The 12,590-nt window shown below is 46.3% G+C and overlaps 1 protein-coding gene across 1 annotated transcript in view; it reads right to left on the bottom strand.

Annotated features, from left to right (window-relative positions):
* The window catches only part of znrf3 (zinc and ring finger 3), a gene marked incomplete at its 3' end in the record, with an annotated part of 80,646 nt that extends 69,299 nt beyond the window's left edge, over positions 1–11,347 (bottom strand). Inside the window, exon 1 of the mRNA XM_080467529.1 lies at positions 11,139–11,347. The remainder of the gene's footprint in view (positions 1–11,138) is intronic.
* Between the last annotated feature and the right edge of the window lie 1,243 nt (positions 11,348–12,590).

Genomic DNA, 12,590 nt, shown 5'->3' with positions numbered 1-12,590 from the left:
TTTTAGACTGCATTTCTGGAAGTCTTTAGATATGGGCCGATGAATCAGAACCACTGGCAAACAGAGGGGGCAGTGCTGAGACGAGAAGCAATTGACAAATTGATGTAGTTCAAAAATAGTGACTTAAAGACCATGACCGCCTGCTTTTCTGCCTCTGACTGATCCACCTTCTCCATATGTTGCTACCGTCGCTATAATAGTTATTGTTGTCTTTAGTCTTTCCCTCTGTAAAACAGAACTCTACTCTTCTCCCTGGCATTTGGGCAATTTCTTTATCTGGAGTAGCACCCTCTGGTGAATTGAATCTTTAATGTTAATTCCAGCACATTGGATGAACGAAAGTTAGAAGGACCAACGATTAATGGAGTTTATGGAAACTGGATCGTCCGTGACATTCATGAAAACAAGGAGGACTCTTCTATTTTTGAGCAGCCACATAGGTTTTACGCTGAGGGCTTGATTTCTTGAATCCGACTCAGGAGTTAAAGGGCTGACCTTGGCTTCAACATCAAGTAAACAATTATCAGCTCCACTCTGGCAGTTTAACATCTCAGAAGGGAACCAAGGAAAGGGAACAATGAAAAGGAAAAACGAAGTTTGATTGGAGATACGCTAAATAACCTTTGATGGACTGAATCGACCACGATGCATTATTGTTGGTGGAGACTCCCCTGCAGTGTGTCTCTCAGCTGTCATGGGAGCTGTCAATGAGTTATCAGCCTCTCCATCATGGGAGCATTTTGAAAGGATCCGCGATCGTACTCAGTTGAACACACCTTACGAGGAAAGTGTGCATGCACACGCCGTCTCGCACACACATACAAATCAAGCCCTGTATAAGCTTTACAAAAAAACAAGAGTCGCCTCTGTTCAACTGTCACACGAAATCCAAGCGCGGCAAAGTTTGACACCAGGAAGGAAAAACATTGTGACTCGGGACCCCGCCACTAGCACGATATCATGTCGCCTACGAGGCGTCCTCGTATCTCCAGCTTCAACCTTAAAACACTCTAGGCATGTTTCTCACCGTGCTTGTGCAAGGGAACACCTCCACCTTTATTTGTATGGGAACAGATTTAGCTCCAAGGCCTGCAATTACATCATCATTCAGTTTTGCAGCGCTGCATATCAGGGCTCAGCGTTAGTCAGAGAAGGCCTTTGAAGAGTTTTGGCCCAGCCCTTTGCTCACTCACTCACTCCTTCCCTCCTCCTCCTCCACCTCCCCCTTCAGCGCCGCCTTTGATGTTAGCACGCGGTACTGCGCCGAGCGTCGTGGCCTCCCAGGCCTCCCCGCCTCGCCTGATCCTATCTGCTCAGGCGGCACATTCATGTGGTTTACACCCGCAGCATGACTCCCCGGCAGCTATTCAACCCAGCTCTGCAGGCAGGCCCCTCCCTGTTCAGGGTCCAGGGTGGGGGGGGGTAGAGGGGCTGGAGCGGAGAGGCAGCGTGGTCTGAGCCACCGACGGGGATCGAGGGAAAGGACAGGAGAGGTATTTTGGAGGCTTTATCAATGCCCAGGGCTGCAGTATACAACTAGACGAGGGGTACTGTGTTTGCAGATTCTTAAAAAAAGGAAAAAGTTTCACCTGACCACTGCCAGAGGTTTTCCTCTCACCCTTCATTGCAGCTGTACTTTAAAAAGAGAGCTCTGCTTCAAATGTACACACAACAAGGAAAGAGAAAAACAGTGTCCTCAATATCGTGAAGTATACCCCAGATACAGGGACAGCATAAAAGGAAAGTCAATTTTTCATTTCAAATATCTAGGGCGCATTTTTAGCAGCGGGGGGAGGAAGAAAAAGGAGGTGGGAAGATACAGTTATACATCTTCAGCGCGGAGCTGCAGCACTGGGCCAGATAAAAAGAATGCAGAGGTAACCAGCTTGTTCTCGTCTGACCAAGCAGCCCCAATCCATCATACCTCTGGCCTCATTGTGCTCCAGCCTGGATCTTCCTCATTACTGCTAAAAAACCACACACCCACACATGCGCGCACACGTGCACACACAATCTTCCAGAAACTGATCTAGGATGGGGGGTGAGGGCAGAGAGGTACTTAATGGGGGTCGGAGCTTCCACCTAAAACGGATTTGTCCCCATCTGGCACCCCTGTAAGTGACCTTTGCCACGGCTGTGGAGGAATCCATTAAAGGAAGCAAACTGGGAGGAAAAAAAAAGAAAAATGGCAGGATTTCTGACAGAGAGGCTGTCAGAGGAACACTCGGCTTCGTCTGCAGATAAAAACCGGTAGTGTTGTACGTTTCGATAAGATGAACGTTAATGCTTCATATCCATGTTGTTACCGGTGATGGTCTGAGTGGACCTACAATGTGAACTTCATGAAATCAAGCACACCTGTTGCAACACTGTGTTTTGGGTTTTCTAAGACTCAGTTTTGGAGAACAAATTTATGGTAAAATACACAGGCTGCATTGCTTTACTTGACTGACGTGCTGTTTTTGTACAAATGCAGTCATCTTATGTGGTTCGCAGTCCATTCCATACTACCAACCTCCCATTTCTTATCATCATGGCCTCTGGGGTGTGATGATTTATTTTCCAGCAATGGTATTGACAAAAGCAACACCCTCAAACATAATCATTTAACATACAGTATGTGTAGCCAATATTTTTTCCTAGAGAGCATACTGTGTATCTTGTAGGTCAATAACTCACGCTATCTTTGATTGCTTTACCTGCACTGTGGAAATCTGGAGTAAAAATCAAGTCATCCAACAAAACCACACATAACAATTCTGAAGTCCCAGCCACACACAAAACAGACTAAATTCATTAGTAAATCAGTTACATCTGATCAAACACAGGTCTAATAAAATAATACCAGCATGCCGAGCACAAGGGTAAACTAAACTTAGGCATTGTTTACATGAAGTTGGCACATCACACACACACGCACGCACGCACGCACGCACGCACGCACGCACGCACGCACGCACGCACGCACGCACGCACGCACGCACGCACGCACGCACGCACGCACACACACACACACACACACACACACTATAAACAATAACAATGGCGAGTGCACGGACATTTATATGGACAGATGATGAAGTAGCATTGCTATTACGAGTCACTCTCAACTATAAAACTGCCAAGTCCCAGGAGAATATGGACATATGGACCGGGAGACATGACACTCATACACAAACATTGTTGGTATTGTCCATGTATTTACATGGGCAGAAAAAACTATTCACTATGGCTGCGGTGCCCATGTGCAGGAGCAGCATATCAGAGAAATTGTGTTTCCCCGATTTACGTTGCGACAGAGTTGGAGTGCTTTCAAAAAGTTCCACATTGGGAGCAGTTTTTCAAAATGTAAACAGACACCCAAAATGCTCAAAACGTAACACACTTTTTCCATTTTCACTTGGAAATGTTGCAGCGTAACAGGGCTCCAGATGTTTAACTAGAAAAAAACTAATTCTGCACCACCATGTCAACAAATGTATAAATACACTTCCAAACTAAACTTTTGTTTCGCATGAAACTCTTCAAATATTTAGTTTTTAAATATTTTGGACCGAAGTCACTTACTCAAACGAACTACTTCTTGATTGTTTGATTTTTAATGTCAAATGTATCTATCAACACATCCACCCACAATAAATGGAAAACAATAGCGGAACGGAACAGAGCCGGTTGGAAAAAAGGTGTATTTTTATTTTTAATTTCTTCGATTGAGCAAGGGCAAATTTCATTAAGAGCTAGATTATGTTTTTTTCAGACATATGAAGTTGTTTATTATGTAATGATGTACACAAAAGAGAGAACTTTGAACCCAGTGTTCTTGAACTTGGGTGAATCGGAAAGATCTTTGATAAGGGCTTTCCTTTTATGAAAACAGACAGCGAGAGGGCCACGGGCACAATGGCAGAAACATACAAGGAGGCGATATTGAGGAGACCTCGAGAGTGTGGCACGGAGAGTGAAATAGACTCCCTGCACAGTTACCTTCCTAGTCTATTGGCCCAAAAAGCACAACAAAAGGGGAGGCTGGCGTTGTGGCCCTCCACGGTTAGTCAGCACATTCCTGGCCAACAACAAAGCATGCCTCTGCCTGGATGAGCTACTGCAAGCATTGTCATTTCATAACCCTCGACCCCTTAGCTTTTGTTTTGCAGCCCCTCTGTGTCAGTGGATAAAAATGTGGGCTGAGGGAATGGACTGGGCCTTTCACCAGCATTTCATCAAACGCAACCAGACACACCGAGAGCTATTCAGAAAGCTCAGGAAAAAAAAACAAAAAAAACAAACACTTCAGGCTCGACCTCATCATTGACTTGTCACAAACACACTTCAGAAATAGCCGGTGTGAAAGAAAACAACATTTCTGTCACCTGGTGAAAGTGTGCTATTGTTGTTTAGCACACATCGACCCGACCCAACAACAGAAAAATCAGAACCTCAGGCCAAAGCTGGATTAACAATTCCTTATCAATGAAGTGCAACGCTGAGGACAAACACAAGGTGCTCATACAAATGAGCTTGGACACATAATCAATAGCAGATCGGGTGGGGGTGAGTGACACGGGGTGGGGGGGTGTAGTTCTAAGAGAAAGAGAGAGAGAGAGAGAGAGGGTAAGGTCTGGAAACCAGAGAGAAAGCAGCAAAGAGCTCCACACTGACTGCTAATCTCTTCTTGGAGTGGAACATCAAATGAACAGCACAGGCATTCAAGTCCAGCGGAATCAAACATACAGCCACTGGGGCCACCAGTACCAACACGCACTTGTTCCAGGTGGAGCTGTGCACTATGGGAATGTGAGGCTCAGAGGAGAGGGAGTATAAAGAGCCCGAGGGGGGGGGGGGGGGCTGCCAGTTTGGGAAACGCATGCACTTTGACACCAGAGGTTATAAGTGCTACCTGCAGATTCTGTGATCAAATTTCAGGGTTTTCAGTGATTTCTTCTCCCGTGACATGGAGCGCTTATGGGGCGGACCCGCTGGGGTGGTCAGTGTTTCACCGATCGATAGTCTACTGAAAAATCCTCAAGTGACTTTTTTTTAGAATTTGGAGATCTTTTAGAAATTCTTCCAAGAATTAAAGTGAACCATATTCTTTTTTTTTAAGTGCAAAGGAAACATTTTGACATGTAAAATGTACCTCGAATGCCAGCAGTTTTGGTAAGATCACTGAATGATCCTGGAGCCAGTACAAATCAAAGATGTGTGAACAGAGGATGTGCCTGCTCATGACACTGTGCAGCAGATGTTTCCTTCCAAGTAATCGGAAGCGTTGCTGGCACTGTGATCACACCTTTATAGGTGGATAACACTCTTGATGAGCTCTTCCACAACATAACCACATTTAGCACATAAAACTGTTACGGGAGTTTATAAAGATCAGATGCGCAGCAAAAAAAAAAAATTCAACATGCTATACTTGTGGATAGAAAAAAGGAAGAGATCTAAAACGTGTGTCTGTTTTTGTTTTCATTTTCTCAATTTCTTCTTTGCACCCAAACAGGGAACTGCACCACAAGTTTGCAAAGGAAACAAGCCCATCCATCATCACTCGAAGTTGGTCACATGCAATATGGGATGCGGGACCAAATATTTGAATGACGAGTGGAGGTGTGGAGTGAGCTGGGACAAGGGATGGGGAGCCGGGGGTGTGAAGCAAAGAGAAAGAGAAAAACAGTTTAGACGGTTCTATTCCAAAAAGGGGAGAAACGCAGCCTCAAATTACTTTGGCTGGGACATGAAAGTGAAACGGGGTGGCGGTTAAGAGACGATAGCACTTAAAATACAGCTGCGACCGCCAAGCCAATAAATGGAAAAAAGTAGGAGGCAGCACTTTTAACCTTTTAAACCAGCGTTTGTGTACTGCTACTGTTGCTTCGGTGCTGGGAGTGGCTCTGTCCCTGGCACCTACCGTCTGGGACCGGCCCATTATGGCCTCTTGGGGTTTCCAGGCTGTGGTGAGAAAAGCGCGCTGGATGGCTTAAACCACTAAAGCTCTCATTATAGTCTAAATGCAGCACGACACAACTCATGCCAGCTCCAAGGTAGGAGCTCTAGTATTTAAGATCATCGTTGTCTAAGCTTGAAAACCACCACTTTCCCCCCTGCGCATCCAGTCGGGGAGAAAGATTGAAAGAAAAGGGCCACTCTCAGAGAAACACACCATGAAGTCTCCAAGCGACAGTTGCTGGCACTTCGCAAGCGCCGCAATGAAGTTCAAAGGTGAAGGCAGCCCATGGGAGTCGGGGAAAAACCATGGCCTCCTCTTCCTGACACTGAATTCACGCGGATGCACCCATGTATCGCCTTCCAGAGGAAGCAGGCGAAAGCCACATTATTCCTTCTGGTTCTGGCCGGCGACACTAGAAGTTCCATCTGGTCCTCTCCATGCCCCTGCCACGTCCCTTCCTCAGCTCCTCACTCTCATGCTGACAGCAACAGAACACAGGCCTGCTGGAAATCAGACGCAGATGTGAACTCGTGCGGCACGTCACAGCTCATCTCGGTGCGGGAAAGACGATTTGGGCTTTCTAGAGACAATAGAGAATGATGAGCAGCAGATGGCGTTTCCCCCTTCCGCATTAAACTCGCTACAATCAGGAGAACTGCGTGAGCACGGTCAACAACGATGCGACTGAGGACAAAAAAATAAATAAAAAGCAGTGATGAGGAGGTGAAACGAGCGAGGCTCGCAGTGAACCATCAGAAATGTGCCAACCTGCAAATGTAGGTGTCTACGTTCACACGCGGCTGACTGAAGGTGATTGCTAGAGCCAGGAAAAATAGAATCATGTTCTAGAACAGTTCACTTTGTGTTCATACCGACATTGGACTAAAAGACATCAACAAAGGGCAGATTGGATGCGACGAGGATTCATATCACTTGACTGAAAGTTCAGAACTTGCACAGCGAAGATGTGGGCTGGACTTTATTCTCTTGGGAAATTGTTGTGATGGGATTCTGCCGAGAACTCAAGTTTATACAATATTCCAGGGAGCCAAAACAGCGGCAGGAATTCCTCACATAACAAAGATCCCGCAGTTCATTCTGCTTTACCGTCTTTGTTTTAAAGCGGGGCAGGTTTCATTTTGTTCTCACCCGCGTTCATTTTCCTACAAGTCAATCAGTCCAACAGAGCGATCGTAACAGCTTCTATCAGGGCGGGTGTGACGAGCAACATCGCTGGAGATCCGGGGATTCCATTACTCACTTATTACTAGTTATCTCTGTACTGTCATCCAAGATGATGAAGATAGAAAACTGTTCTAGATATTCATTCCTCAAAACAAGGTCAGCTTTCTGCAAATATGCAGAAAACCGGAAATTGATTCATTTACCTCGAAAAACAACTAAATATGAAGGATTAATAATATTGACTGACACCCCTGTTGGAATAAACCGGGTCCATTTGTTTGAAGTGCATCAGAGTTTATCTGACATTAATCCAGTCGTTCTTTGAGAGTAGGGCAGGCCTTCACTGGGGGGCAATGCTGGGGGGGCGGGGTGTCAGGAAGATGCCTTTACTCTTTACCCAGCGGGGAACCAAGAAACCACATGAAAATGCACAAGCAAGAATTTGTACAACAGGTGCAGGCTACGATCTGATCAGATTTTCAAGTGAAATCCTCTCATTTGTATGACAGGAAGAGTGCTTTTTGTTTTCTTACACCAGTCGCTGACAAACGTATTCTCTGAAGTGAAGAATATTAAGAAGGCGGAGATTCAACCATAAACCATCGCTGATTGCAGGACAGAAGATCCTCTCACACACTTTGAGAACCCCTGCATTAGTCACCCTTCTTGCACTCAAACTTCTTTTTCTCATGCCAGACCATCGTGGCGTAAACACACCCTTAGTATACAGGAACGAATTGTCCAGATCATGATTAGTCTACTTAAAATGCTTAATCCGTATCTAAAAGTACAGCGAGGCCAACGTGAATGTTTAAGCGATCGTATGTACAATCAAAAACAAAAGTATTTACGTGCTGGTTTCCTCTCGCTAATGCGGTTTTCCATGCTGGAAGCAGTCTTGCTTTGTCGCTTTACTGGGACACTTTGTTTACAGCAGGCTAATCAGGATGTATTTAATCCCGTGACAAGAGGTGAATGCAATTAACTACCTGGCAGGATTGACAACCAGATGTTCTCTAGTCCCCGAGAATGGAGTCGAGAGATGCTGCAAAGGAACTCTTGTAGCTCGCTCTCTCTCACACACACACACACACACACACACACACACACACACACACACACACACACACACACACACACACACACACACACACACACACACACACACACACACACACACACACACACACACACACACACACACACACACACACACACACAAGCATCATTCCACAATGATTTAAAGAGACACAGATTACTTTGATATTACCAAATTGAATTGTAGCAATCAGGGAACTGGCTTGGGGAGCTTCAGGTTTGGCACTGTGGATATACCCCCCCCCCCCCCCCCCCCTTCAAGGGGACCAAGAGGCAAATTAACTTAATTTATTATTTTTGGCCCCGGCGGCATGCGTCCCTTTTTGCACACTTCAGACGGAGCTGAAGGGGTGTTGGCTTTAGGGAATTAGCAAAGGCCAGTTGGGAGCGCGCGAGCACCTTTTTGCGGTCGGGGAAGTTTTTCTGCTCGTCCACCCCGTATTTGAACCGGTAACCTACCCGAGGTATGGTCACTACAATAAACAGAGAGCCAAGCGAAAAGCCCTCAGGGCTGTGATCAAACGGCAGAAGAAAGGGCTAGAGGGGCTCCATAAACCACAGGTCGGGCCGAATCAAGCCACCTACTCACCGACTGAGGAGAACCTTGAGAGAATAAAAGCAGACAAGCGCACCGGTTGCAGAGGTCACCGCGGACAACCGAGCACACAACAGCCTAAATATTTGTGTTCAACCCAATTCCAGTGTAAAACAACACCGCAGACATTTCCCAACACGTCGCTCCAAAGTTATTCTACAAGTATAGAATTTACAAGAAGGTAATTGGATCCCATTTTAAAATTATACTCCTCAGCTTGTACGGTTGTCATTCATTGTCAGGTTCAACTTGCATAAATCTTTGGAGGAACACACGCTGCAAGAAATCCAAGACAGTGCTCGGCGCTGGACAAACTGCCCCTCATTATAGCCTGACAAAATATAAGCTGTCTCTAAGTGGTCAGAAGCTATGTTAGTAAAGAAAGCAAACCTAAATAGATGTGGTTTTTGATGTAAAGCTGAGGTCCGACATTTCGGTGCGGTTTCCGAGTGGCGCCAAATGGCCATCACTGTGTATAAACAGGGCCTGTTTTTGCAGCGAGCATCCCCTCCTTTGATCCCCCACATATCATCTTTCTTTGAATGTTCATTTTTAGACAAAAAAAAAATGGGATTAAAAAAAAAAAAAAAAAAAAAAAAAAGCAGACGTGCACTCAAAAAAAAAAAAAAAGAAAGAAAAAGAAGGTGCTGCCATGTGGCTGCGGGCATTGTTGCAGAGAGCAGCGAGGGGTGGGCGAACGGTGCAAACCCAGCATCTGTGCACATCGGCAGGAAAAAGGAAAAATGATTCAGCCTCGTTTGTGGACGAAACACGACTTGTCTAACTCCGATTTGTTTTCAGGATTGACCCCCCCCCCCCCTTCCTCGCCACACAATGCAACTGTGCTTTAAATGTTCCCCACGCACACTTTAGTAGCAGCAGTGCAGACTTCATCCACTTCATCCGGAAGGAGCCCAGTCATATGGCACCTTACAAATCTGACCAATTGCTCTTCAACACCATTCCATTCATCTTGGCTTTCCATTCAAGTTCAATAGCACTTTATCTAGTGCCTGGCCCGGGTCGCTCCCACTGGAGCAGGGTACACCCTGGACAGGTCGTCCATCCATCAAAGACAAAGAGGCAATTCGCACTGCAAATTAACCTTAAACGCACAATTTCTTTGGACTGCATGAGGAACCTGCAGTATCAAGAGAAAGCATGCAAACGCCAGGACTCGAACCCACAACCTCCTAAAAGGCAAGCGTTCTAACCACTGCAACACTGTACGGCCATCAGCTCCAGATTCCTCCCATTCAAGTGGCTTCAGGTCACATCTAGCTGTGATTTAGCAGCACATCCCAGCAGGAATACTGTTAAGGGGTCAGAAAATAATGACATTAAACATGAAAGCGTTGGCACCAGCAAAACAGAACTCATACTCTCTGTGGTGCAGATCAAGCAAGAATGATGCAACCTCACATAAACGCTTGACAGGGAGAAGAAAGCTTCATATTTTAGTGACTTGCTCGGTTGATCCAAGCATATCCAGCTTGTGCACTTGTCACGACTGGGGTCAGTGAATAAAAGATGGGACGTGAGGGGCCTTTCCAGGACTTGATTATTTATCTTTTCTATGCATTCCTGAAGCTTTAGACGTGGGGATGACTTACAACCCCACTATCAGGGTGCACAGAACGGGTTTTTTTTGGAAAACAAACAAACAACTCCTACATTAAGTTTTTGAGTGGGTTGCATTCGACTGAAACTATCAAGTGGTCCGGATAAACTGTAAAAACTAAGCAACGATCGTGGCCTCGTACGTCCGTGCAGCTCTTGCGAAGTGCGCGCAGCGATAGAAAGTTGACTAACTTTTTTTTTAAGGGGGGGTTTGGGGGTGGGTGGGGGGGTCGGTGTTTATTTGAGGTGGTGTGGTTGGGAGTAGTGGTGGTGGTGGTGGAGGGGGGAGACGGTTCCGGAAAAACGCGTGTGTGCGTCTCGGTGCTGCGAGGTGATCCGGCTGCACCAGACATCAACAAAATAACTTGCAAGAGCATGTTTTCCCTGTGAATGAATTCCACAAGATAGGAGCCATCTTGTGACCGCATATGCTTTGCAAAGCTCGGTACCATCCTCACACTGTGCCTGCACACACACACACGCGCGCGCGCGCACGCACACACACACTCACACACACACAACTCTTGTCACCACCACCACCACCACCCGGTGGAAACAAATAATACAAAAAGTTTTAAGAAGGGCGGCATGGTGAATAAAGATTACAGTCCGGCTCCCGGTGGCGATCCCGGGGTCCGCTGCTTGCCGTTCCCACCCCCGGTAAGAAGAAATAGACACTTTTTAAACACGTACTTGGACGATCTCCCCCTCCGCGCTGATAGTGGCTCCTGCCTTGGAGAACCGTCCCTGCAAGCCAGTCGTGTAAGTCGTATAATCTCCATTGGGACTGGACTCGAACAGTACCACTTCCACAAAGGCTGTATCCTTGGCGAAAACGGCACCGAGAGACGCGGCGACCACCAGGATCACCAGGACCACCGAGTCGGGCACACGATCCGAGCCTCTCCTTGGTAGAATCATCATCTTGCCGGCTGGATCTGCGCCGATCGGGACATAATTTCACACGGATTAATTAATCGTAATTGAAATCGGGTCTTGCGCGCGCTGCCGGCGATGCGTCCGAAGAGTCAGGATTGCGCAATAATAATAATAATATTAATAATAATAGAAAAGCTGCGCCCGGGCTGAAGCGTGTTTATTTCACCACTGCGAGCCTTGTCAATTACATTGCCTGCAAACGCTGCCTCTCTCTCTCTCTCTCTCTCTCTCCCTCCCTCCCTCCCTCCCTCTCTCTTTCTTTCTCACCCTCCTCCTCCTCCTCTACAAAGCGGATCTCCTTTGATCTCCAAACACGTGATTTTTTTCCCTTTTTTTCTTTTTTTAGTTCTCTCTCTCTTTCTCTCTCTCTCTCCCTCTCTCTCTCTCGCTCTCCCAAAAGGGTTATATTCCCACCCACCACTCTTTCTGACCCTCTCCTTTGCACTCCCTCCTCTGAAGTGCCAGCACTCAGTTAAGGAGGCACCGCGGACCTCAGTGCGGACTGGGCGCCGAGCGGAGTGCAGGAGGGCTTTGGACGCATTGTTTGCTGGAAATCTCCGCGCTCCACGCTCAGTTCCGAGCTTGGCGTTGAATGTAAGAGGTGGCTCCCGCATGTCGCGGTCGTCGGGCCCCGGCGTACTGTTGCTTTTATTTTGTTTCTTTTTCTCCCCCTCGAGTTTGACACGTTTTGTTTTTTTGTTTTGTTTTGGGTTTTTTTTTTTTTTTCCTCCCGCCGCGCCTCCTTAAAACAAACACTCCCCACGTCAGGGCGGTTCGGGATTTATCCGGGCTAATTTTTCAATCCCATTCAGATTCGCGCACCTACAGGTTTACCTTCAAGTTGATCTAAGGACAGGGTTTCACTGTGAGCGGCATGTGGAGAGTTTTATTCGTTCTGGGATTCACGCAAAGGAACTTTGAACAATAAACAAGCATTACTCCTCAGTTATTGACTCGTTATTAATGATGCTTTACAATGTGTTCATTCACATTATGAATGAATGAATGGTTTATTTCGGTTACTGTTACAGTTTCGGGGCGAAAGTTGAATTATTTTTTTTGCATTCAGTTCATAGTTCATACACACGTTTTTCTTGTTCTGTAGCCGAACTGGGTATAGACAGAAGCCAAGGCTTATTTAATGCCTATTCCTTAAAGATAGTTAATAACTTATTGATCTAAGGTAAATAGTTTTTGTTTTTTTTA

This window comes from Lipophrys pholis (genome assembly GCF_963383615.2).
Source record: "Lipophrys pholis genome assembly, chromosome: 7".
NCBI classification, from domain to species: Eukaryota; Metazoa; Chordata; class Actinopteri; order Blenniiformes; family Blenniidae; genus Lipophrys; species Lipophrys pholis.
This window is presented reverse-complemented; position numbering and strand designations above follow the sequence as displayed.